Genomic DNA, 24261 nt, shown 5'->3' on the forward strand with positions numbered 1-24261 from the left:
CTAAATTTCTAACATAGAAAATCCTTGTCTCTGTGTCATCTCAACTGAAAATTAATTTTTTCAATCAACAAAGACCAATTTGAAGAGAAAAAAATATGATCTCATGAGTTATTATTGTTCATTTTCATTTTGAGTACATAAAAATGAGGACAGAAAAGTACAGTTCATTTGGAAATCCTCGCTACAGCTACCCTTCAAGAACAATAGCAAGTAAAAAAGTCTTTTACACCTTCTTCAATCTAGTTTGTCGTCCTCTCATTCCAGCAACAAAATAAGCACACTGAATTATTATATTCAAAATGAATAGCTATTGAACCTTAAGAAGTGGTTTAAGGTGAAGTGTGAACAAAAAATCCTGGTGATGGCATACAGACTGCAGAGACAAAACTGGATTGGAAGACAGTGATTCCAGAAGGAGGCTTTCACTGGAAAACTTGCCTATTGTCTCATAAGACTTCTCTAGAGTCACGGAAATTTGCCAAAGACAAACTTTGTTGCTTTTCTAGTTTCTTTTTCAACCATCATTGGGGAGTTCATCGGGTCATTGCATAAGGGAACACATATTGAATCATTCTACAAATGAAATTAATTAAGACAGGAGCATTGGAAAAAAAGTGAATTAAGTCTAAAATAATTTCAGGTTTTAAACTGCTTGTTCAGTTCAGTTTCTCAGTCCTGTCTGACTCTTTGGGATTCCATGGACTGCAGCATGCCAGGCCTTCCTGTCCATCACCAACTCTGAGAGTTTACTCAAACTCATGTCCATCAAGTTGGTGATGCCATCCAACCATCTCATCCTCTGTCATCCCCTTCTCCTCTTGCCTTCAATCTGTCCCAGCATCAGGGGTTTTCCAAGAGTCAGTTCTTCGCATCACATGGCCAAAGTATTGGAGCTTCAGCTTCAGCATCAGTCCTTCCAATGGATATTCAGGACTGATTTCCTTCAGAAATGAATGATTTGATCTCCTTGCAGTCCAAGGGACCTTCAAGAGTCTTCTCCAACACCATGGTTCAAAAGCATCTATTCTTCAGCGCTCAGCTTTACTTATGGTCCAACTCTCACATCCATACATGACTATTGGAAAAACCATAGCTTTGACTAGATGGACCTTTGTTGGCCAAAGTAATGTCTCTGCTTTATAATATGCTGTCTAGGTTGGTCATAACTTCCCTGGTGGCTCAGGTGATAAAAGTGTCTGCTTGCAATGCGGGAGACACGGGTTCGATACCTGGGTTGGGAAGATCCCCTGGAGAAGGAAATGGCAACCCACTCCAGTTCTCTTGCCTGGAAAATTCCATGGATGGAGGAGTCTCATAGGCTAGAGTCCATGGGGTCGCAAAGAGTCAGACACGACTGAACGACTTCACTTTCACTTTCAGGTTGGTCATAGCTTTTATTACAAGGAGCAAGCATCATTTAATTTCATGGATGCAGTCACCATCTGAAATATTGAAATATTAGAACTCCCTAGTATGATCCTAGTCCTGATCAATTTTGTTATGTTCAAGAAGTTAGAAGAAATTTGATAGTACTTTTATTAATGTCCAAAGATAAAATCAGAAATGTGGAAGCCAGATGTTACAAGTATTAATGATGCTTACATATTTCAATTATATTTTGGATAATAGAAAGTTGAACAGAATTAATACAATTTCTTAAAATTATCTATTACCTTATGTTAGAAAATATTTACAATTGCAGTTAGCATATACATATATATATAGAGAGAGAACATTCAAGTTTGCAACACCAGAGAGTAACTAAGTAGTGCTTTAAATTTAGATTTCTATGAATCCAAAACTTTCTCTTTGTATAACACAGAACATTGTCTTTCAAATAAATAAAGGCATACATCTCAGTTTGCTTTCTACATTTCACCAGGAATATGTATGGCAAGATATGTATTTTACCTATGCTCCCTCACAGTTGGAGAAAAAAATATTTATTTTTCCTGACATTCTACCAATCTCTTACTTTATTTCCCTTTCATATAGGCTTAAGCCCCTGAAGAAAATAACTCCTTAGTTCCTTAAGTGTCTGCTGGCAAAGCAATTTTATTGTATCCACTTGAGGCTATAGCAACACTCCAGCAAGAGTACATTTATGGGAAAGCCAGAATGAAATTAAATAACCAAGTAACTCATTTTTGTCATATTTATACAACACTTTACATTTGTGCAGTGCTATGTAATTATCTTCACAGCTTCTGTGTGAACTTTATTATCTATGTGCTATCATATGAAGTGGAAATTGAAGCACACTGAAGTTAGGTCACTCCCCCAAGGTGATACGAAAGTATTCTGAGAAACTGAGAGTTCAAAAAACATCTATTGCACAAAGCAGAAGATATTCAAGGTTGTTTTGTGCAAGTAGAATTAAATAAAGACAATACTTAATGTGAAAAAAGCAAAAATATATTTGAAGTTCAGTCATCAGTTTAGGAATAATTTTCTGTATATGGAAGCAAGACTATCAAGACTGAATTTTTTTCAGACACCTGTACACTCTAATCCCTACACATAAAATATAAAATAATGAGCTTATACTTTGAATAATATGTTTAAATACAGTATAAAGTCATGGTTTGGGTAAACTAATTCTAAAATAATGTAATAAATTAACTTAAAATATCTAAAGACAATAGTTAAGCAAAGTAGATATCACTGTAGTGGAAGGTGATTCAAAGTTGTTAAAAAACAACACAAAGGTATGATAATTATGTTTTCGTGTGGTTAACCAGATCAAACAAAATTTATGAAAGGAGATGCCCTTTCTAAATTTTTAATTTATATTGGAGTATGCTGCTGCTGCTGTTAAGTCACTTCAGTCGTGTCCGACTCTGTGCGACCCCATAGACGGCAGCCCACCAGTCTCTGCCATCCCTGGGATTCTCCAGGCAATATTGGAGTATAGTTGATTAAAAATGGTGTGTCAGTTCCAAATGAATGGCAAAGTTATTCTCATATATATATATATATATATACATATATCTAATCTTTTTCAAAATATTTATCCATTTAGGCTACTACAGAGTATTGGGCTGAGTTCCCTATGCTATACAGTATGTTCTTGTTGGTTATCTATTTTAAATATAGTAGTGTGTACACGTCCATCCCAGACTCCCAAACTCCCTATCCCTCACCCACCACTGCCCCCTGGTAATCATAAATCTGTTCTCTAAGTCTGTGAATCTGTTTCAAATAAGCTCATTTGTAATTTTTTTTAAGATTCTGCATATAAACATTATCATATGATGTTTGTCTTTGTCTGACTTACTTTACTTAGTATGATAATTTCCAGTTCCACCCATGTTGATGCAAATGGCATTATTTCATTCTTTTTAATGGCTAATATTCCATTGTCTACATGTATCACGTCTGTATCCATGTATCTGTTAATGGGCATTTAGGCTGCTTACATGTCTTGGCTATTGTAAATAGCACTTCAAGAGGTGCATGGATCCTTTTAAAGCATGTTTTTCTCCAGATATACGCCCAGGGTTATATGGTAGTTCTAATTTTAGCTTTTTTTTTTAAAGGAACCTCTGTGTATGTGTGTGTGTGTTTATGTGTGTGTGTGTGTGTGCCTGTGTTCAGTTGTGTCTGACTCTTTGCAACCATACTCTTCTCCCTACTGGCTGTACCAACTTACATTCCCTCCAACATAGTAGTAGGAGGGTTCCTTTTTCTCTACATCCTCTCCAGCATTTATTGTTTGTATATTTTCTAATCATGATCATTCTGACTGGTATGAGGTGGTATCTCACTGAATTTTTCCTCTCATAGTTGAAATAATTTCTTCAAACTGTGGAAATACATACACAATTTTAAAGGACATGTTATAAATAGAAATCAAGCCCACTTAGCACATAAATTTCTTGTGGTTAATTTTTAAAAAGAATGTTGATGTATGGCAAAACCAATACAATATTGTAAAGTAATTAACCTCCAATTAAAATAAATAAATTTATATTAAAAAAAGAATAAAAACTGTTCTAAGCAACGACTGGAAGAGCTGCATGTGAATGAGTACAAAAGATAATTTTAAAATAAAAAATTAAAATATAAATCAAAATAAAGTATATATTATTCAGTTCAGTTCAGTTCAGTTGCTCAGTTGCGTCCGACTCTTTGCAACCCCATGAATCGCAGCATGCCAGGCCTCACTGTCCATCACCAACTCCTGGAGTTCACTCAGACTCACGTCCATCGAGTCAGTGATGCCATCCAGCCATCTCATCCTCTGTCGTCCCCTTTCTCCTCCTGCCCCCAATCCTCCCAGTATCAGAGTCTTTTCCAATGAATCAACTCTTCGCATGAGGTGGCCAAAGTACTGGAGTTTCAGCTTCAGCATCATTCCTTCCAAAGAAATCCCAGGGCTGATGTCCTTCAGAATGGACTGGTTGGATCTCCTTGCAGTCTTCTCCAACACCACAGTTCAAAAGCATCAATTCTTCAGCATTCAGCTTTCTTCACAGTCCAACTCTCACATCCATACATGACCACAGGAAAAACCATAGCCTTGACTAGATGGACCTTTGTTGGCAAAGTAATGTCTCTGCTTTTGAGTATGCTATCTAGGTTGGTCATAACTTTCCTTCCAAGGAGTAAGTGTCTTTTAATTTTATGGCTGCAATCACCATCTGCAGTGATTTTGGAGCCCCCAGAAATAAAGTCTGACTCTGCTTCCACTGTTTCCCCATCTATTTCCCATGAAGTGATGGGGCCCGATGCCATGATCTTCATTTTCTGAATGTTGAGCTTTAAGCTCAGTATTTAAAATCAATTGATAACATGCTAGATGATTTCTTATTTTTAAAATTTTAATTTTACACTTTTTTCAGGCAAATGCTTTTTCACAATAGGATGTATATGGCCTTAGGGAATCCATTCTTGAGTGGATAAAATCCATATGTCCTGATGTGCCAAAATGACTCCATTAACCTTACCTTTTTGGGAATTCTAGTCTCATTTCCTATTTTGGATCAGGCTATATTTTTAACTTGCAAGAACTCTGCCAGAATACATTGGAAAACTATACTTGCATCCACCTGCTTTGCTCTGTATTATCATTACAGTAGTATCAACTTAAGAAGTTGATACCCTGTCTTGTAGTTGGGCAACATATGCTATATTTATGTCTTTTTGCAGGAATAAATTATTGTTACACTTTTAGGTTGAGTGCTGAGCAAACATTTTGAATAGATTTGCCAGTTGTCCCATGACACTCTCATTTGTTTATCTTCTTTAATCCATTTTCATATTCATCAGTTAAGACCAACTATATATTTCAATTTTATTGGATTGACACTTCTATTTTTGAGAAAAATTTTGTCATGCTTATTGAGATTATGGCCTTTTCAGTCAAATAAGTCAATGATTAATCTAACTAGTGATTGTGCATGTTTGATTTAGTTTGTAAGCTTTCAGATATTTTTGGAAACCACTCAAGGATAAGTTAGGTCTCAGGATTCATGCAACCTCTAGTCCTCACACTGTGCTGTCCTGTGCTTAGTCACTCAGTCATGTCCAACTCTTTCTGACCATGGACTGTAGACCACCAGGTTCTTCTGTCCATGGGGATTCTCCAGACAAGAATACTGGCATGGGTCACGTGCCCTCCTCCTCAATCCAGAGATCATACCCAGGTCTTCCACACTGCAGGCAGATTCTTTACCATCTGAGCCACCAGGGAAGCCCAAAATTGCCAGAGTGGGTAACCTATCCCTTCTCTGGGGGATCTTCCTGACCCAGGAATCAAACCAGGGTCTCCTGCATTGCAGGGGGATTATTTACCAGCTGAGCTATAAGGGAAGCCCAATCCTCAACCTGCTGCTGCTGCTTCTGCTAAGTCGCTTCTGTCGTGTCTGACTCTGTGCAACCCCATAGACGACAGCCCACCAGGCCCCTCCGTCCTTGGGATACTCCAGGCAAGAACACTGCAGTGGGTTGCCATTTCCTCCTTCAATGCATGAAAGTGAAAAGTGAAAGTGAAGTCGCTCAGTCTTGTCTGACTCTTAATGACCCCATGGACTGCAGCCTACCAGGCTCCTCCATCCATGGGATTTTCCAGGCAAGAGTACTGGAGTGGGGTGCCATTGCCGTCTCCCATCCTCAACCTACCAGCCAATAAATCAATGTTGTGTTCACTTTAGAGTTCCAGAAACTGAGGCTCAAAAAGTCAAATGTCTAGCTCTAAGTTATCAGAGTTCTTGGTTATCTAATATGAAACATTTCAGTACTTCCATTGTTCTCTATATCTGTTCTCCCTTCCTTTCTACTATTACATATTTAAATATTCTGCTTCCAATTCTTAGATTTAGCAAACAACCTCTACACAAAATCACATTAACTTTTTACTTATATTCATCTATAATGACCTTCATACCTACTATCTACCAAAATAAGTGAAGATTTTGACACCTCCAAATCTATCTTGCATTCTTTCAAGTACATGAGCAATTTCATCATGGCATGTTTTATTCATTTATTAAAACAAATCTTAAATTGTGTATGTGTACGTGTGTTTGTTTGGTGTGGGTAGGGGAGATGTCTTGAGGCATTGATAACATGATCTTATGAATATTTGTAAATAGCTGCTTTGTACAAGAGTATATGGAATTTTGAATGTCTATATTGGATAGGCTTACCTATTGGGAAGGCAGATCAAAGAGATTATATGGTCATGATTTAAGCATGGGTTACTATGTTGACATCTCACGTTACTCTTAGGAAACTGACTTTTTCAACAACAACAAAAAATACCCTCAGCGTTTGTATATCCCTACCCGCTCAGGCTTTAAAACCACACTGTGGTGAAAAAGCTGTATCCTGAGTCATGCATTCTCATTATCAGAATTATCTCTGACTGAAGAAAGATGCAATCACCATCAGGACCCATTATATCCAACTAAATATTCTGGATTGATGACTATTTTTCTAATTGAATCTCTTATGAAATGAAATAAACCTGTCAAGACATAGAGGACTCAATCATCTACAAAAGGGAAAGCTTCCCAGGTCACCAGTAACTGTTGTCATATCCACATGCTGTTTTGCTCATATCCAATTTCCAATCTTTCAGAACTTTCTAAATCATTCCACAGTGACCCCTAGAACTCAAAATACCAAAGTCTTCTTAACCACATAAGTTGTTTGACTTAACTGAAGACTTGCTATCCTCAGAAGACAAAGTTTCTTCTGTAATCTACTGAAGATAGCTTCTTTACAATACCCTGTCATGCAATGCCTTAATATATTCACTACTGCTGGCTCCATGTAATTTATCTTCTTTCTTACTTCTTAAGCTATTGCTCTTGTGAAGCAGATAGTATCAAAATATACGGTAACTTATTCTTCCCAAATGAATAATCTTCAGAATTTCCAGTCATCCCTTTCTATCAGTAAAATTGTTAGTATCTGAATAGCTGACTTTTGCTCTATTCTCCCCTTTTTATCATTCTAACCTATTTTATTAATATTAACATTTTCCTTTCTTCCCATTTCACCTCCTCCCCCAATGCCTTGTGTTTTGTCATCATTAATTAGGGTCCCTACTCCAAAATTTCAAATTTCATAATTTGCCCTTAGGCATCTATGTTCATCTGAGCAAATTTTCAGCAGTGTTAATATTTGCACCCATTTAGCCTATCCCATTCCCCTTCATTCATTACTACTCTATCTCCATCATATCCTCTCTTTACTCCTTGTATGTATAACTTATAACTCTAGGGCTGCCTGTTACACAGTACCACATATCAAGTGGCTTAAAACAACAGAAATGTATTGTCTTACAGTTTTGAAAGCAACCTATGATATCAAGATGTTGGCAGGAAGATGCTGCCTGTGAAACTTGCAGAGGAGAATTCTTCCTTGCCTCTAGAGCTCCCAACTTTTGTGGCCCCTTGGACTATAGCCCCCCAGGTTCCTCTGTCCATGAGATTTCCTAGGCAAAAATTTCAGAGTGAGTAGCCATTTTGTTCTCCAGGGGATCTTCCGGACCCTGGAATTGAATCCACATCTCCTGCAGTGCAGGCAGATTCTTTATCACTGAGCCACCAGGGAAGCCCTTAAGCATTCTGTTAAAGTCAATCAATTCTCTTTTCCTGAATAATGTTCAGTGTCAATATCTTTATATATAAATATTGTACATGGCTAAACCACTGCTGTATAATTTCCATTTTAATTTGAAATTATTTAATTATGTGACTTTGGGTTTATGTGCTCTCTTAATCACTTGACTCCAATGTCCTGACAATATTTTTAAACATGCATCTTGTTATCTATTAATTCAATTTTCTTTTTTCTAGAAACCTCACTGTTAGAGCCCTCTGATTTCTTGTTTCTAATTTAGATTCAGTGTTCTCTATCCTCACTACACAAATCTTATCTTAGGACTTCCCCAATATCATCATCCTAAGAGCTTGCTTTACTTATCACCTATTTTAAATATTCTGCTTTTTGCATTTCCAAGTGTTGCCCCTTCATGATTTTTAATATCCTTGTTTTACTAGTACACAATATCCATTGTCTTCCTGGGTAAAATTGTTAATATATAATATTGAAAATAATATGATAATGTGCATTTCTACTCATACTTTGTAATAAAAGTATATTTTATTGTTTAGAATTCTAGATTGGAAGTACTTTTCCCTCAAAATTGCTCAGTTGTCTCTAGCTTCCCCTGATTTTGAAAATTCAGTTAGATTTAAAAGAATTTTCCTCCATAGTTTAAAAAAAAAATCTTCTCTGGATTCAAAACAGTTCTAAAATATTATAGCATAAGTCTATTTACCCACTAGTTGGAAAAATATGTTCTGCAATTATAGTTGCATTATAGTTATCCGACCATAAGGAAATGGATCAAATAATATGCATATTTTCAATAACATTAGATATTGGTAAACTGCTCTTCTCAGTGATCTTCCCAATTCAGCTTCATCAGCAGTATATGGGAATTGCTATTGTTCTATATATTTCCCAACACTTTATATTGTAGTTTTAAAATTCTGTCCATATCAAGGGCCTGAAATACCATTTCAATTATTTTTTGTTTGTTTTATTCAAAAAGCAGGGTTTTATTCAGTGACAGAAAACTACAAGGAAAGGCTGCATTAAGACAATATATATGGTTATCAGTACATGGTAATTTTTTTTTTAATTATGATATATGCTAAAAGCATTTCCTATTCTTAGATAAGTTCTGGTCTGAAATTTCTTTTCCTTTTTTTTTTCTTTTTTTAAATTGAAGTATAGTTGATTTATAGTGTTGTGTCAGCTTCAAGTGTACAGCAAAGTGATTTAGTTATACATATTTATGTCCATGGGCTCCTCTGGTGTTCAGCTGGTAAAGAACCCCCTTGCAATGCAGGAGACCCTGGTTTGATTCCTGGGTCAGGAAGATTCCCTGGAGAAGGGATAGGCTGCCCACTCCAGTGTTTTGGGGCTTCCCTGGTGGCTCAGAAGTTAAAGAATCTGCCCACAATGCTGGAAACCTGGGTTTGATCCCTGGGTTGGGAAGATCCCCTAAAGAAGGGTTATGGCAACCCAGTCCAGCATTTTGCCTGGAGAATCCCATGGGCAGAGGAGCCTGGTGGGCTACAGTCCATGGGGTTGCAAGGAATCTGACAACTCAGTCAATAAGCACAGTATAGCATATATGTAAATATATTCTTTTATAGATTATTTTCCCTCATAAGTTATTTCAAAATATAGTTTCTTGTGCTATATCATAGGTCCTCATTGGTTATCTATCTTACATATTAGTTCAGTTCAGTTCATTTCAGTCACTCAGTCGTGTCCAATTCTTTGTGACCCCCTGGACTGCAGCACACACACAGGTAGTGTGCATATGTTAATTCCAAACTTCTAATTTATCCCTCCCCCAACCCTTTCCTCTTTGGTAATCATAAGTTCATGTTTTGTTTTGTTTTCTGTGTCTGTGGGTCTATTTTTGTTCTATTAATATATATATATATATATAAAATACTTATTTGTATCAATTTTTAGATTCCACACACAAGTGATATTGATATGATATCTATCTTTCTATTTCTGGCTTACTTTATTCAGTATGATAATCTTTAGGTCCATCCATGTTGCTGAAAATGGTATTATTTCATTCTTTTTTCTGGCTGAGTAATAGTACTCTGGATGTATACACTACATCTGCTTTATTCAGTCTCTTGCTGAAGGACATTTAGGTTGTTGCTATTATTTTAATTTGCATTTTTTGGCTTCCAGTGAGTTAGAACAGCATACTTACTTATGTTTCATCTTTTTCCTCTCTTACATACAGCACTTTTAGTGACTACATATCAGTGGATTCTAGAGGTGAGGCATAGATGATATTGATCTCTGTTCCATTGAAATTTAGAATGTCTTTTTCATTTCTGATCTGTGGAGACATTCATTTTATTTATTTAGCTCAATTATGTGCTTTGAATGTACATGTACACGTATTTAGGCTTTCTACAGTGACAGAGAGGTAAAGAATCTGCCTGCAACACAGGAGCCACAGGAGATGTGGGCATGATTTCTGGGCCAGGAAGATCCCCTGGAGGAGGACATAGCACACTCCAGAATTCTTATCTGGAGAATCCCTTGGACAGAGGATCATGAAGAGTTACAGTCCACTGAGTTGCAAAGAGTTGGACATGACTGAAGTAACTTAACACACACACACATGTATTTATACACGTTAATGTTCATATATACATTGACCTATACACAGAAGAACTGTATAAAAAAGATCTTCACAACCTAGCAATGGCCACGAACTCAGCAGTGGCCACAGAACTGGAAAAGGTCGGTTTTCATTCCAATCCCAGAGAAAGGCAATGCCAAAGAATGCTCAAATTACCACACAATTGCACTCATCTCACATGCTAGTAAAGTAATGCTCAAAATTCTTCAAGCCAGGCTTCAGCAATATGTGAACCGTGAACTTCCAGATGTTCAAGGTGGTTTTAGAAAAGGCAGAGGAACCAGAGAGCAAATTGCCAACATCTGCTGGATCACGGAAAAAGCAAGAAAGTTCCAGAAAAAACATCTATTTCTGCTTTATTGACTATGCCCAAGCCTTTGACTGTGTGGATCACAATAAACTGTGGAAAATTCTGAAAGAGATGGGAATACCAGACCACCTGACCTGCCTCTTGAGAAATATGTATGCAGATCAGGAAGCAACGGTTAGAACTGGACATGGAACAACAGACTGGTTCCAAATAGGAAAAGGAGTACATCAGGGCTGTATATTGTCACCCTGCTTATTTAACTTGTATGCAGAGTACATCATGAGAAACGCTGGACTGGAAGAAACACAAGCTGGAATCAAGATTGCCGGGAGAAATATCAATAACCTCAGATATGCAGATGACACCACCCTTATGGCAGAAAGTGAAGAGGAACTCAAAAGCCTCTTGATGAAAATGAAAGTGGAGAGTGAAAAAGTTGGCTTAGAGCTCAACATTCAGAAAATGAAGATCATGGCATCTGGTCCCATCACTTCATGGGAAATAGATGGGGAAACAGTGGAAACAATGTCAGACTTTATTTTTTTGGGCTCCAAAATCACTACAGATGGTGACTGCAGCCATGAAATTAAAAGGCGCTTACTCCTTGGACGGAAAGTTATGACCAACCCAGATAGCATATTGAAAAGCAGAGACATTACTTTGCCAACAAAGGTTCGTCTAGTCAAGGCTAAGGTTTTTCCTGTGGTCATATATGGATGTGAGAGTTGGACTGTGAAGAAGGCTGAGTGCTGAAGAATTGATGCATTTGAACTGTGGTGTTGGAGAAGACTCTTGAGAGTCCCTTGGACTGCAAGGAGATCCAACCAGTCCATTTTGAAGGAGATCAGCCCTGGGATTTCTTTGGAAGGAATGATGCTGAAGCTGAAACTCCAGTACTTTGGCCACCTCATGTGAAGAGTTGACTCACTGGAAAAGACTCTGATGCCGGCAGGGATTGGGGGCAGGAGGAGAAGGGGACGACAGAGGATGAGATGGCTGGATGGCATCACTGACTCAATGGACGTGAGTCTCAGTGAACTCCAGGAGTTGGTGATGGACAGGGAGGCCTGGCATGCTGTGATTCATGGGGTCGCAAAGAGTAGGACACAACTGAGCGACTGAACTGAACTGATACACATATGTTTCTGATTTTTTAAATGTTATTTCTTCTGAGTGTTTTAAACCTTGCCAAAACTACCTTCTATGTCTTTTGCTGTGAGTGAGAGTTGACCACTGATTTAGAATTTCTTTGTTATTTAATTTATAGCCATTAAAAACTTTGAAATATGTAACTGAAAAATATTTGAGTTTATAAAAACTAAAACTATGCAGTATAATATATTATCTTCTCAGGTAAATTAAGTTGCTTTCTTATGATCTTATGTGTTCATTTATGAAAGTAGGGTTGCCATATTTAGCTAACAAAAATATAAGATGTATAATTAAATTTGAATTTCAGGTAAACAGCAAATCTATTTCAGTGTAAACATATCCCAAGTATGCTGAAATGGGGTATCCTGTATTTTTTGCAGCAACATTAATAAAATCCATATGTGTAATTAAATATTTTGACAAATATAATACAATCATTTAAAACATACTTTTTTGAGTTTTCTGCTCTGGTGGATTTTTCTACTCCTAGATTTTTCTAATGTATTAAAATCAGAAACAAAATGAATACTATATGATTTTGAAAAACAATAGACTGATGACTATAAAGTGTGACTACACAGGGAGTAGTATACTATGGTACCTATGAGTACGCTCTCTAGAACCAGATTACTGGGCTAGAATTCTGGCTTCAACATTGTGAATTTAGACATGCTATGTAAACTCTCTGTGCCTTAGTTTCTTTTTCCAGAAATGAGTTAATATGTGCATTAAATATGTGACTCAAAATAATATCTGGTTTGTGGAAAAAAATCTGTAATTTTAGATATTTTTATCTTCTATCTCTACATTATTTTTAATATCTATGAATGTGTATGCATATTTTAAATATTAGAAGATAAGTAGGAATAGTTTAATGATCCTAGACTTGATAGCTTAAATTTAATTCATGAAAGGATACTGAGACAAGCCATCACATTATCAATTTACAATTCCCTAGAATAAGAAAGTGTGTGAGCCCTATATTATTACAGAGAGTAGCTCTTTTGAGCCCAATCTGATTTGCATCTGTAAAATAATTACTTTGTATCTAGACAGAATAAGATCAAAATATTATCCCTATGATTTTCATGTTTATCTTGAGAATTTACCCTATATCATATTTTCATAAACGATTAAAAAGATGAAATGGAAATTGAAATACTCTTCTATGAATAAAACTAAGAATGCAATTCAGATATTTCTTCCTGTTAGCTCACTGACAATCTTAGAGCTGCACAAGTCTGGTATCATTTAATTATTGTACTCTCTTCACTACTGGGTTCATTTTTAGAATACCACATAAGCCGAGATAATGAATTAGTGAGTTTCACAAGGTGCAGAGTTGTGAGAACATCAACCTCCAATAAATGTTGTTAGAAAAATCTGAATGTTAATTGAACCACATGATGAACACAGGTAATGTTTGAACAGCAAACTAATGTATTAGAAGTAATAAGTAAGCAGGAAAAAATGTTGATCAACATATCTAACTAAAAGCTAACTAAACAGATAAATAAACACACTATGTAAAAGCTATAGACTACTAATATTGCTTTTTAAAAGATATGAATAATAAAAAAATAAGGAAAAACTTTAAATGACACTACCTTAATAAATCTGAATAATTGACTAAATAAAATTGTAGTAGTTTATTTGAATTACAAAAATTACATCAATGTATTTTAATATGTAATATATTAATAAATACATTTGTTTGACATAAAAAGAAATTAGGTACTATAATGAACTAATTCATTTGCAAAAGCAGAAAAAAATATGTAAGATATAAGAATATTATGAAGAAAAGAGTACTGCCTACATAAATAAAATTTATAACTGTGACTGGAGAATCTGTTTAAAAATGATTGAAGACTTTTTGTGTCTTTCTAAATAGTTGTATTTGCCCCAGTTTACATTCCCGATATTTATTAATTTGGTGTATATGTATATTTGTTAAAATGTAAGCAATAAACTGCAAGCAATTGGTTTAGCATGATATTTATTTTCCTTTTCATTTTTTACCCCCTACAGTCTAAATTTCTATCTTATGGATCTCTTTTACATTAAAAGTATTTTCAATTAACAATCAAAGAACTATCACTCACTCAGTGCTAACATCTAGGTTATACAGGACAATTTTTTTGTTTGTTTGTTTTGTTTTAACAAAGAAAGATTTTAGAATTTTCTTTCTATATCAGTATACTTCTTAGCTTGTTTTTCATCTTACTTTTAGTCATAAATTCTCTTAACAATATGTCACATGTCTTGTTAATTTACTAATATAATTTTCTCTTTCCTTAAAAACTCAAGTAACACATTTGTTTCCACTTGGAATCTTTTTATTTTTTTTTCCTACCTCATGTGTCACATTATTTTAGCTATTATTGAGCATCTGTAGTTATTTTCCATCCACACAATCCTCGTGATAGAAGACAGATCACATCTCACTCTAAAACTAACTTTTACCCACATTTAAGGATGTGGGTAAATCATTCTTTAAAAAAATATTAAAGTATTTCAAAAGCCTGAAATAAATTTTCCACTTAAATTTCTCTTTCATTGATTATTTTTTAAAAAATACAGAATGATTTAACAATGCAAGTATAAAACTTTGTAAGTCTGTATTTTCACTTTTTGACTTCTTACAATTTAAGATGATTATATTCTTCTAATGACAAATTTTGAACACAAATAGAAAGACAATGTTCTAACCTTACAATACATTGAACAGGTTACTGTTTTGTTACTAGTACATTTTTCTACTATTTATTTACAAAAAAGAGTAATATTTTGTAGGTTAAAGACAAATTCATGCTCAAGGTGTCTTTTCAAACAATAGGAGGCAATCTAGAAGGTAATGATTATCCATGATGATCTCTCCATTTAAAATAGTCTGTTACACATTCCTGCAAAGCTTTGTCTGTGTGTGTGTGTGTGTGCTCAGTCGCTCAACTGTGTTGGACTTTTTGTGACCCCGTGGAAGCCCACCAGGCTCCTCTGTCCATGGGACTTCTCAGGCAAGAATGCTGGAGTGGATTACCATTTCTGGCTCCAGAGGATCTTCCCAAGCCAGAGATGGAATCCATGTCTTTTATGTCTCCAACATTGATAGGCAAATTAATTTTCTAGAACATTAAATTAATATTGGATATGCTTATCCATTATATATATTCTTCCAGTCAATATCATATTGCAAAGAATAGCTTCTCATTTCCTTCACTTGTTACAAAGGGAACACTGACTGGGACTTGCGCCCTCCTTTTGATATTGCTAAATAATAAAAACTATAAACAACAAAAACTAGAGAAAAAGAGAGAGACTGTGAAAGAAGGAGAGGGGAAGGAAAGGGAAAGGAAAGAGAGAAATTTGGTCGACAATTGACTTTTTTAATGAATGTCAATTCCTACACCAATTCCCAGGTGGCTTGATTGGTAAAGAATCCGCCTGCCAAGGCAGAATACAGAAGAGATGTGGGTCAGAAAGATCACCTGGAGAAGGAAATGGAAACCCACTTCAGTATTCTTGTCTGGAAAATTCCATGGACTGAGTCTGGAGGGCTATATTCCATGGGGGTCACAAAGAGTTGGACACAACTGAGCATAAACACGCAGTACACAAGGACTGTAAATGGACCAGAAAAACAACAGTTTAATATCTCCCAAGTGTTTATGAAAAGCAACTCTCAAACAACTAATTATACAAAAGATTAAAAAAAAAGTAGATTTAAAAACAGTGAACAACCTCAGTGTCAAAGTTGCCTGTAATGATATACAAATTGAATCATGTATTCCATAGCCCTTTTGTACACCAATGTTCTCTGCTAATTCAAAGAGGTGCATGGGACAATTTGTTAGCACATGTGTGACAGCAGCATAATGTACTCTCAAATCTTTTATTTTGTACTTTTTTTGACCTCTCCATTTTTTCTAGACCCAGTCTGAAAAGTTAAGAAAGCACACAAAATGGAATATTATGTGTGGAACACTTCACAGGTGTTTCTATCTGCAATGCAAAATGTTGACACTTGTAAAAGCAGGCTTTGCAATTCTTATTCACACAGATTGCAATCTCAGTGTTCTTTTAGTTGATGCTAGCAATTCTATTTCTAACCCAATATTTTTTAGTAACATGCTTACAATATAATTTACTTGGGAAGGTATAAATATGTCTTGAAAGTGAAAATGAATGTTAGTTACTCAGTCATGTTCAACTCTTTGGGACCCCATAGACTGTAACCCACCAGGCTTCTCTGTGGGATTCTCCTGGCAAAAATTCTAGAGTGGGTTGCCATTTCCTTCTCCAGGGAAACTTCCTGACCCAGGGATTGAGCCCTGGGTCTCCTGCACTGCAGGCAGATTCTTTACCATCTGAGCCACCAGGGAAGCCCTATAAAAGTGTTTTAAAAATACAATTTTAGGTGATTTTTTCTATATTTAAATGCAGCCCTTAGACTCAGTCATTATATAATTGGTGAAACCTAATCAATTTAAAAATCAGTCATAATTCTGAAATTTGACCATTTTTATATTAATCACAAAATATTTTAAAATAATGCTTTTTAAATATTTTCCTTATTTTTAAAACAAATGTAAGGACCTCATTATACTAAAATATTTACTTCAAAACAAATGGCTTCATAGAGCAAAGTGAAAGGAAAATCAGGGAAATTTTTTTAATAAATGCATTTAATCTAGATTTATACAAATTTATAGCATTTATTTTAATTGAGTAAGCCTAGGTTATTTTACAACTATATGATCTGTTACATTAGTATATTAATAAGCAATTATCAAATAATAACTTTTTTCAAAATATTATGTAAAGGAGTTAAATATTTATAGTTTGTATAGTATATTATGTCATCATAAATTTAAAGAATAAATACAATATAACTCATAGATGTATGTCAAACTATGGTAGTAAAATTTTGAATATACTATATGCTGGCATTATGTTAAGAGAGATACAAATATATTTGGGTAATGAATAGCATAATATGTTGATAATGAAAAGGAAATTCTTAACCTAATAATAATTAAATGATAGTATGGAAAAATCCTTAAATGATCTTTCTTAAAAAATGGAACTTCTGCTTCTAGTCATAAGTATACCTAAATATTTCATCTAAGGTGGATAATCTTCTTTCTATTTTTACATGTAACAAACCAAATTACACTTGCAGTTTCCATGTCGCAAATAAACATTTATCTGTAAAGGTTTTACAAATTTTCCCTTAATCTAATAATTCATCTAAATGAAAACATTAAAATGTTGTTTTATAATTATCATTACATTTCTTATACAAAATCTCTGATTCTGTATACATATTTCTGTACCAGTAAAACCTGTATTAATTATATATTTATATACATTTATCTACATGCATTTATGTACTTAAAAAAAAAAACTAACCAATTTTATTTATTTATTTGTTTTCCCTATTAAGCAAGAAAATTGTGTTTGTAACACTGGTAATGATGATTAGTTCTCCACTGAAAACTGATGAAATGAAACATTCAAATGGAAGAGAGTTTCAGAAAAGTACCATGCTTGACAGCTTCTTGTTATTCTCTTATTTGCAGCCTCACAAGTACCGAGGAAGTATTGCTCATCTTCTAGGCAAGTAGTAGGTACACAAATGTTAAGATACTTAAAAATCAAATTCATGCTGAGCTTGTGTTTTGAGAGAAAGTTGAATTCAATAAGAGAATGTAGCATAGTTTCCTTTTGTATACAGTTACTGATCATTCATAGATATTTATTTAATAACTATTCTGTGCCATTTACTGCAGATACATAGATTAATAAAACAAATAACATATTAATGCATTTTCAATATATCGAGGGGCATCCCTGATGGTTCAGTGATAGAGAATCCGCCTGCCAATGCAGGAGATGCAGGTTAGATCCCTGGTTTGGGAAGATCCCCCGGAGCAGGAAATGGTACCCCACTCCAGTATTCTTGCCTGGGAAATCCAATGGACAGAGGCATCTAGCAGGCTACAGTTCATGGGGTTACTAGAGTCAGACCCAACTTAGCGACTAAACAGCAATATATCAAGGGGTAAGAAGTGATATTTAGAAAAGTAAATCAGGACAAAATGAAAAAGGCTAATAAAGAATTTTTATACATGTGTGTTTTTATAAGCATGTGTGCAGGGGGCACATGCATGCTTATATGTATGGATGATTTATTCTTTAATATTACTGTAGTGTGTCTATTATAAAAATAGCTTTCCTATATGCTATTCTCTTATCCCTTCCAGTTCCCATCTGGGGAGAGGTCAAACATTCATTTGAAGAATAGCCAATGGTTCTAAAATTCTAACCAGCTAAGAAGCATTCAGCTTCTGAAAACTTGAAATCTCACCCAAAGGTGTAGTTTAAGGGCAATCGTTAGATTTATATGCTTCTGGATTTCTCCTGAATGTATCACCAAGGCATAATACACTTTACAAAGGCCTAAAATGGTTCCAAATACCAATGTTATGTGTAGCTCTAGGTCATATTTTCTATTATAGAAGATATGAGGGTATAAAAATTGCATTGCACACTGCATCAATAAAAGAACATTATGGGCCTTATCTTATCTTACAGAAATTTCCAATTTGAAATGTGCATTTTTGTTGTGAAAATGCTTTAATAGATCACAGTAGTTTCTGCCTCTACCGTCTGAATTATATCCAAGCGATTTTAGGCTAAGCTTTTGTTCTGGTTGAAGATCTATGAACAGAACTGGTGTTTTGCTAAAGGAGAAATGAGGGGAATGGGGCAGAGAGCATACTGCTAGATGATAAACTGAAGGCAACTTGGGAAAGCATTCTAGTAAGATTCAATGAAATAGTATATCAAGTTTGACTATAATATTGTTTTTACAAGAAGAAAATATTAAAATAATTTATTCTAAGATCTCCCAGCATATCTTCTCAGAAACGATATTTAAAAAAGATCTCTAATGAGTATTATCAAAATAGCATATTCTATGGGGCTGTTTATTTCCATGGGGAATAAAACTTAAAGGAATGAAAAGCATCTGTTTTATTTTTTTCTTACCTCTTATCAATACTGGCTTAGAAATTATTTACCAGGCTCTATTTTCCTGCTGTTGTGTCTATTTGGATAATATTAATACTAATTGGTAGCATTTTACTGGGTCATCCAAAGGTCTCCATTAGTAAGACAGATGTTTGTTAACACTTTTAATGAAAACAACCTAAGAATTCTGTTCTTTTACTTAATCAAAATAAATTGATTTATAAATGAGTGCAAAAATAGTTAGTGAAATATTAGGATATTGGAAAGAAATGAAGATAAGCTAATAGGAAATAGCAGAAGAATTAGGCTTTGTCATTACCTATACATGTTACAGCCTCAAAGCAAGAATATATTGGACATATTTAGTGAATAAATTAATCCCTGGGCATAAATTAGGAATTCATAAGATTTATTTACTCTTACAGTACCTGTATATCAGTTATAAAGACTTTAATAAATAAGCAAAAATATAAATAAAATAATTTATTAATTTTTTCAAACATGCACACAGCTTTAGTTTGTTACAATGCTCCAGAGTTTGAAAAATGGAAATAAGTATTTCTGTGATCCAAGTATTTAGACTGTATAGCTAAAATTTATTAATGAGCTATGACATGTGAATATTGTTTCTTTAGACTATCATTTACCGAAATACCCAGTGCTGTGAGATTATCATTTTAGAACATTTGGCAGATACATGTTGATTACGTATTGTTTAGAATCTAGGTACACCAGCATTGGCTTCTTTTTCCTAGTAGAGTTCAGTAACCCTGTTTTCTTTCTGACCTCTACCATAGACAATATTTTTCCTTGGGAAAAAAAAAAGAAGAAGAAGAAAAAGCAAAGGAAAAAATAAGTCAAGTAGTATACATATTAGTGAAACATTTGGACTTGATATCATCAAAGCAAAAAATTAAGGTTATTTTTCTCTTCTTTTTTTTTTTTTAATAGTTTCCCACTCATATAGGCAGAACCCATGTTCTTGAATCCCTAGCAACAGGTATGCAGAAGTACACAAGTAATACAAACGTACACTGATTTACAACAAAGAATGCTTCAGAATTTGGTTGCAGGATTTACATTCTAATTTTGCCACTGAGCTATCTTGGATAGGTTACTGAAATTTATTTAATTTTAGTTCCATTTTCTGAAATAGATAGCAATAGTATTATTTAAGGATTCCATTTACACACAGCTCAGAGACTGGCACAGGAAAAAACATGTTTAATGAAGGTAAATGAGTCGTAGTCAAACAATAGATGGCAAGATTGAACATCAGCATCTTAGGAAGCAGTGGGAATAAAAAATGGATGAGAATGAGCAAATTTAATTCAGATGACCATTATGTCTGCTACTGTGAGCAAGAATCCCTTAGAAGAAATGCAGTAACCCTCATGGTCAACAAAAGAGTTCAAAATGAAGGGCTTTTGTCCAACCTCAAAAATGACAGAATGATCTTGACTTGTTTCCAAGGTAAACCATCACAGTAATGGAGGTCTATGCCCCCACCACTGATCCTGAAAGAGCTGAAGCTGACCAGTTCTACTCTTTAGTTCTGGAAGACTTCTAGAAGGTCTTCTAGAAGTAAGACCAAAAAAAAAAAAAAGATGTCCTCTTCATCAGAGAGGGTTGGAATGCAAAAGTAGAAAGTCAAGAGATACCCAGAATAACAGGCAAGTTTGTCCTTGGAGTACAAAATGAAACACAGCAAAGGCTAACATAATATTTTCAAGAGAACATGCTGGTTACAGAAACACTCTTTTTCAACAATATGAAAGACTACTCTACATGTGGGCATCACCAGATGATCAAAACTGAAATCAGATTGATTATGTTCTTCTCAACCAAAGAAGGAAAAGTTTGATACAGTCAGCAAAACAAGATCTGGAGCTGACTGCACCTCAGATATTGAGCTCCTTATTGCAAAATTCAGGCTTAAATTGAAGAAAGTAGGAAAAACCACTGGACCATTCAGGTATGACCTAAATCAAATCCCTTATGATTATACAGTGGAAGTGACAAATAGATTCAAGGGATTAGATCTGCTAGACAGAGTGCCTGAAGGACTATAGATGGAGGTTCATGACATTGTATGGGAGGCAATGACCAAAACCATCCCAAAGAAAAAGAAATGCAAGAAGCAAAGTGGTTGTCTAAGAAGTCTTCAAAAATAGCTGAAAGGGAAAAGAAAACAAAAGGCAAAGAGAGAAAAGGAAAGCTATATCCAACTGAATGCAGAGTTCCAAACAATAGCAAGGAGAGATAAAAGGTCTTCTTAAATGAACTGTGCAAAAATAAATAAATATATAAAGGAAAACGATAGAATGAGAAAGATTAGTGACTAAAAATCATCAGTGTGGACTTTATAATATATTCAGGGAAAGTAAATGCAATTAAACAGTGTATGAATAAGGCACTATGTAAGAAAATTAATGGGTTTAGAAAATTAGCAAGTTGTTTCCAAAGATAGAAAAAGCATGGCATCTACCTAAAGTTGAGTTCAACTTGGTGGGAAAGTCAATCCTACCATGTCCTCAGGAGAAAAAACCCACATCTTTATGAACAGTGTTAATTGCTACCATAGGATTATCTCTCATTCTTCAGTGATAAGTCTTAAGGGAGGGAACATTCTATCTATCTATCCACCTGTCATTTTTTCTAAATGCCACATTAAAGTTTACATAGATTTCAAGGTTGCTTCAATCATTCTAAACAAATCATATGTCAGTTGTGCTTTGATATATTGGATGCACATGGAAGAAAAATGTAAAGACCATCTTGTTCAGTGTGGACCATATTACGCTTGTTCATTTCTTTGTTTATTAATCTATGCTCAGTATTATTTTTTTATTTTATTTTTTTAATTTATTTTAATTGGAGGCTAATTACTTAACAGTATTGTATTGGTTTTTCCATACATCAACATGAATCCACCACAGGCGTACAAGTGCTCCCAATCCTGAACCCCCCTTTCACTTCCCTCCCCATACCATCCCTCTGGGTCATCCCAGTGAACCAGCCCCAAGCATCCTGAATCCTGCATTGAACCTGGACTGGCGATTCACTTCTTATATGATATTACACATGTTTCAATGCCATTCTCCCAAATCATCCCCCCCACCCCCACACAGAGTCCAAAAGACTGTTCTATACAGAACTATTTTGCTGTCTCGCATACAGGGTTATTGTTATCATCTTTCTAAATTCCATATATATGCGTTAGTATACTGTATTGGTGTTTTTCTTTATGGCTTACTTCACTCTGTATAATAGGCTCCAGTTTCATCCACCTCATTAGAACTGATTCAAATGTATTCTTTTTAATGGCTGAGTAATTTCTCCATTGTGTATATGTACCACAGCTTTCTTATCCATTCATCTGCTGATGGACATCTAGGTTGCTTCCATGTCCTGGCTATTATAAACAGGGCTGCAATGAACCTTGGGGTACACGTGTCTCTTTCAGTTCTGGTTTCCTCGATGTGTATGGCCAGCAGTGGGATTGCTGAGTCATATGGCAGTTCTATTTCCAGTTTTTAAAGGAATCTCCACACTGTTCTCCATAGTGGCTGTACTAGTTTGCATTCCCACCAACAGTGTAAGAGAATTCCCTTTTCTCCATATCCTCTCCAGCATTTATTGCTTGTAGACTTTTGGATCACAGCCATTCTGACTGGCATGAAATGGTACCTCATTGTGGTTTTGATTTGCATTTCTCTGATAATGAGTGATGTTGAGCATCTTTTCATGTGTTTGTTAGCCATCTGTATGTCTTCTTTGGAGAAATGTCTATTTAGTTCTTTGGCCCATTTTTTGATTGGGTCATTTATTTTTCTGAAATTGGTATGCTCAGTATTTTAAAAGATGGAATGGTCTTAATAAAACATCAGATTAAATTACACAGACCTATGTATCAGGGACCCTGCTAGTTAATAAAGGCAGAATAATAATTATGGCACAGCCCCTCTCCTCCAGTAGCTCAAACATAAAAGGGTAATGGCCAAGTAAAATGCTATTAGCTTTATTGATGATGAAGGTAAATCTCTATTATGAAAAGTCACTTAACTAAGAAGGAAAAGGAAACAGAATCAAGGATTTCACAAGAGCACGTGAAACATCAACTATGCAGAATTGTTGAGTGAGGCAGATAGATCCAAGTCTCCCAAGCTTTAATTGCACATTCTCTACCTACCACATGACATTGCCATTAGGGAAAACAATCACCACAGCTCATCAGCTTTCTCTGTAGAGGGATTTCAGTTGGACTAAAGCTCCTTGTCCCAACCTCTTCCCCTAGATTCCTCATTCATTCCTCTCTAAGGAAGGAGAGGTGAGTTATCTAAATAATTTTGAGTTTGAAAGAATACTCCTCTTTGGAGCAAGCCTGCATATGACCAGATGTGAACTGCTTTGTCAGCTTTGTGATCTTGCAGTACTGGTGATACTCTGGTGGATCAGCTTGCAGTGCTCCCAGTAACTGGCTAAATAAGTTGATCCAATCATAGAAGGTGTTCTCAAGTCTGTTTGGCTGTATATTTAAGCCATATCCTTTAAGACTTTGATCTATTTTTTATTAGCAATAAAGCTGACAATTTTTGGTCTCCATCTGCATGACTCCTGTGTCTGTTGCCCAGCTTGTTGCAAACATAGATAGTCAAGAGGGCTAGTATTTGGGGACTTAACATTTCAACCACCACTTCCAATATATTCTCTAAGAGGTTATTTAAATACATACAGCTTCATTTGGTGATTATTTCAAGATCCTAAACTCTGAAATAGGTTCAAATTCAACTTGGGACTTAATCGTATCTCCTTTCCAAGTCATAGCCAGGAGCTACACATCTAATGGGTGCTATATATTTTTTTTTTTAATTTAGTGAATTTATTCACTTAGCTTTTCTTCACTGAGAGGCAAAAAATTAACAATAATATAGATCTATCACCACTAAAAAATAATTGTGAGAATTGCTCATATGCTTTTTTGCATTACTGTCTTAGTTAGCTCTGGCTTCAGTAAAATAAAAATATAGACTGGGTAGGTTAGATAACAAATGTTTCT

Source organism: Bos javanicus, chromosome 12, assembly GCF_032452875.1.
Source record: "Bos javanicus breed banteng chromosome 12, ARS-OSU_banteng_1.0, whole genome shotgun sequence".
Taxonomy (NCBI): Eukaryota; Metazoa; Chordata; class Mammalia; order Artiodactyla; family Bovidae; genus Bos; species Bos javanicus.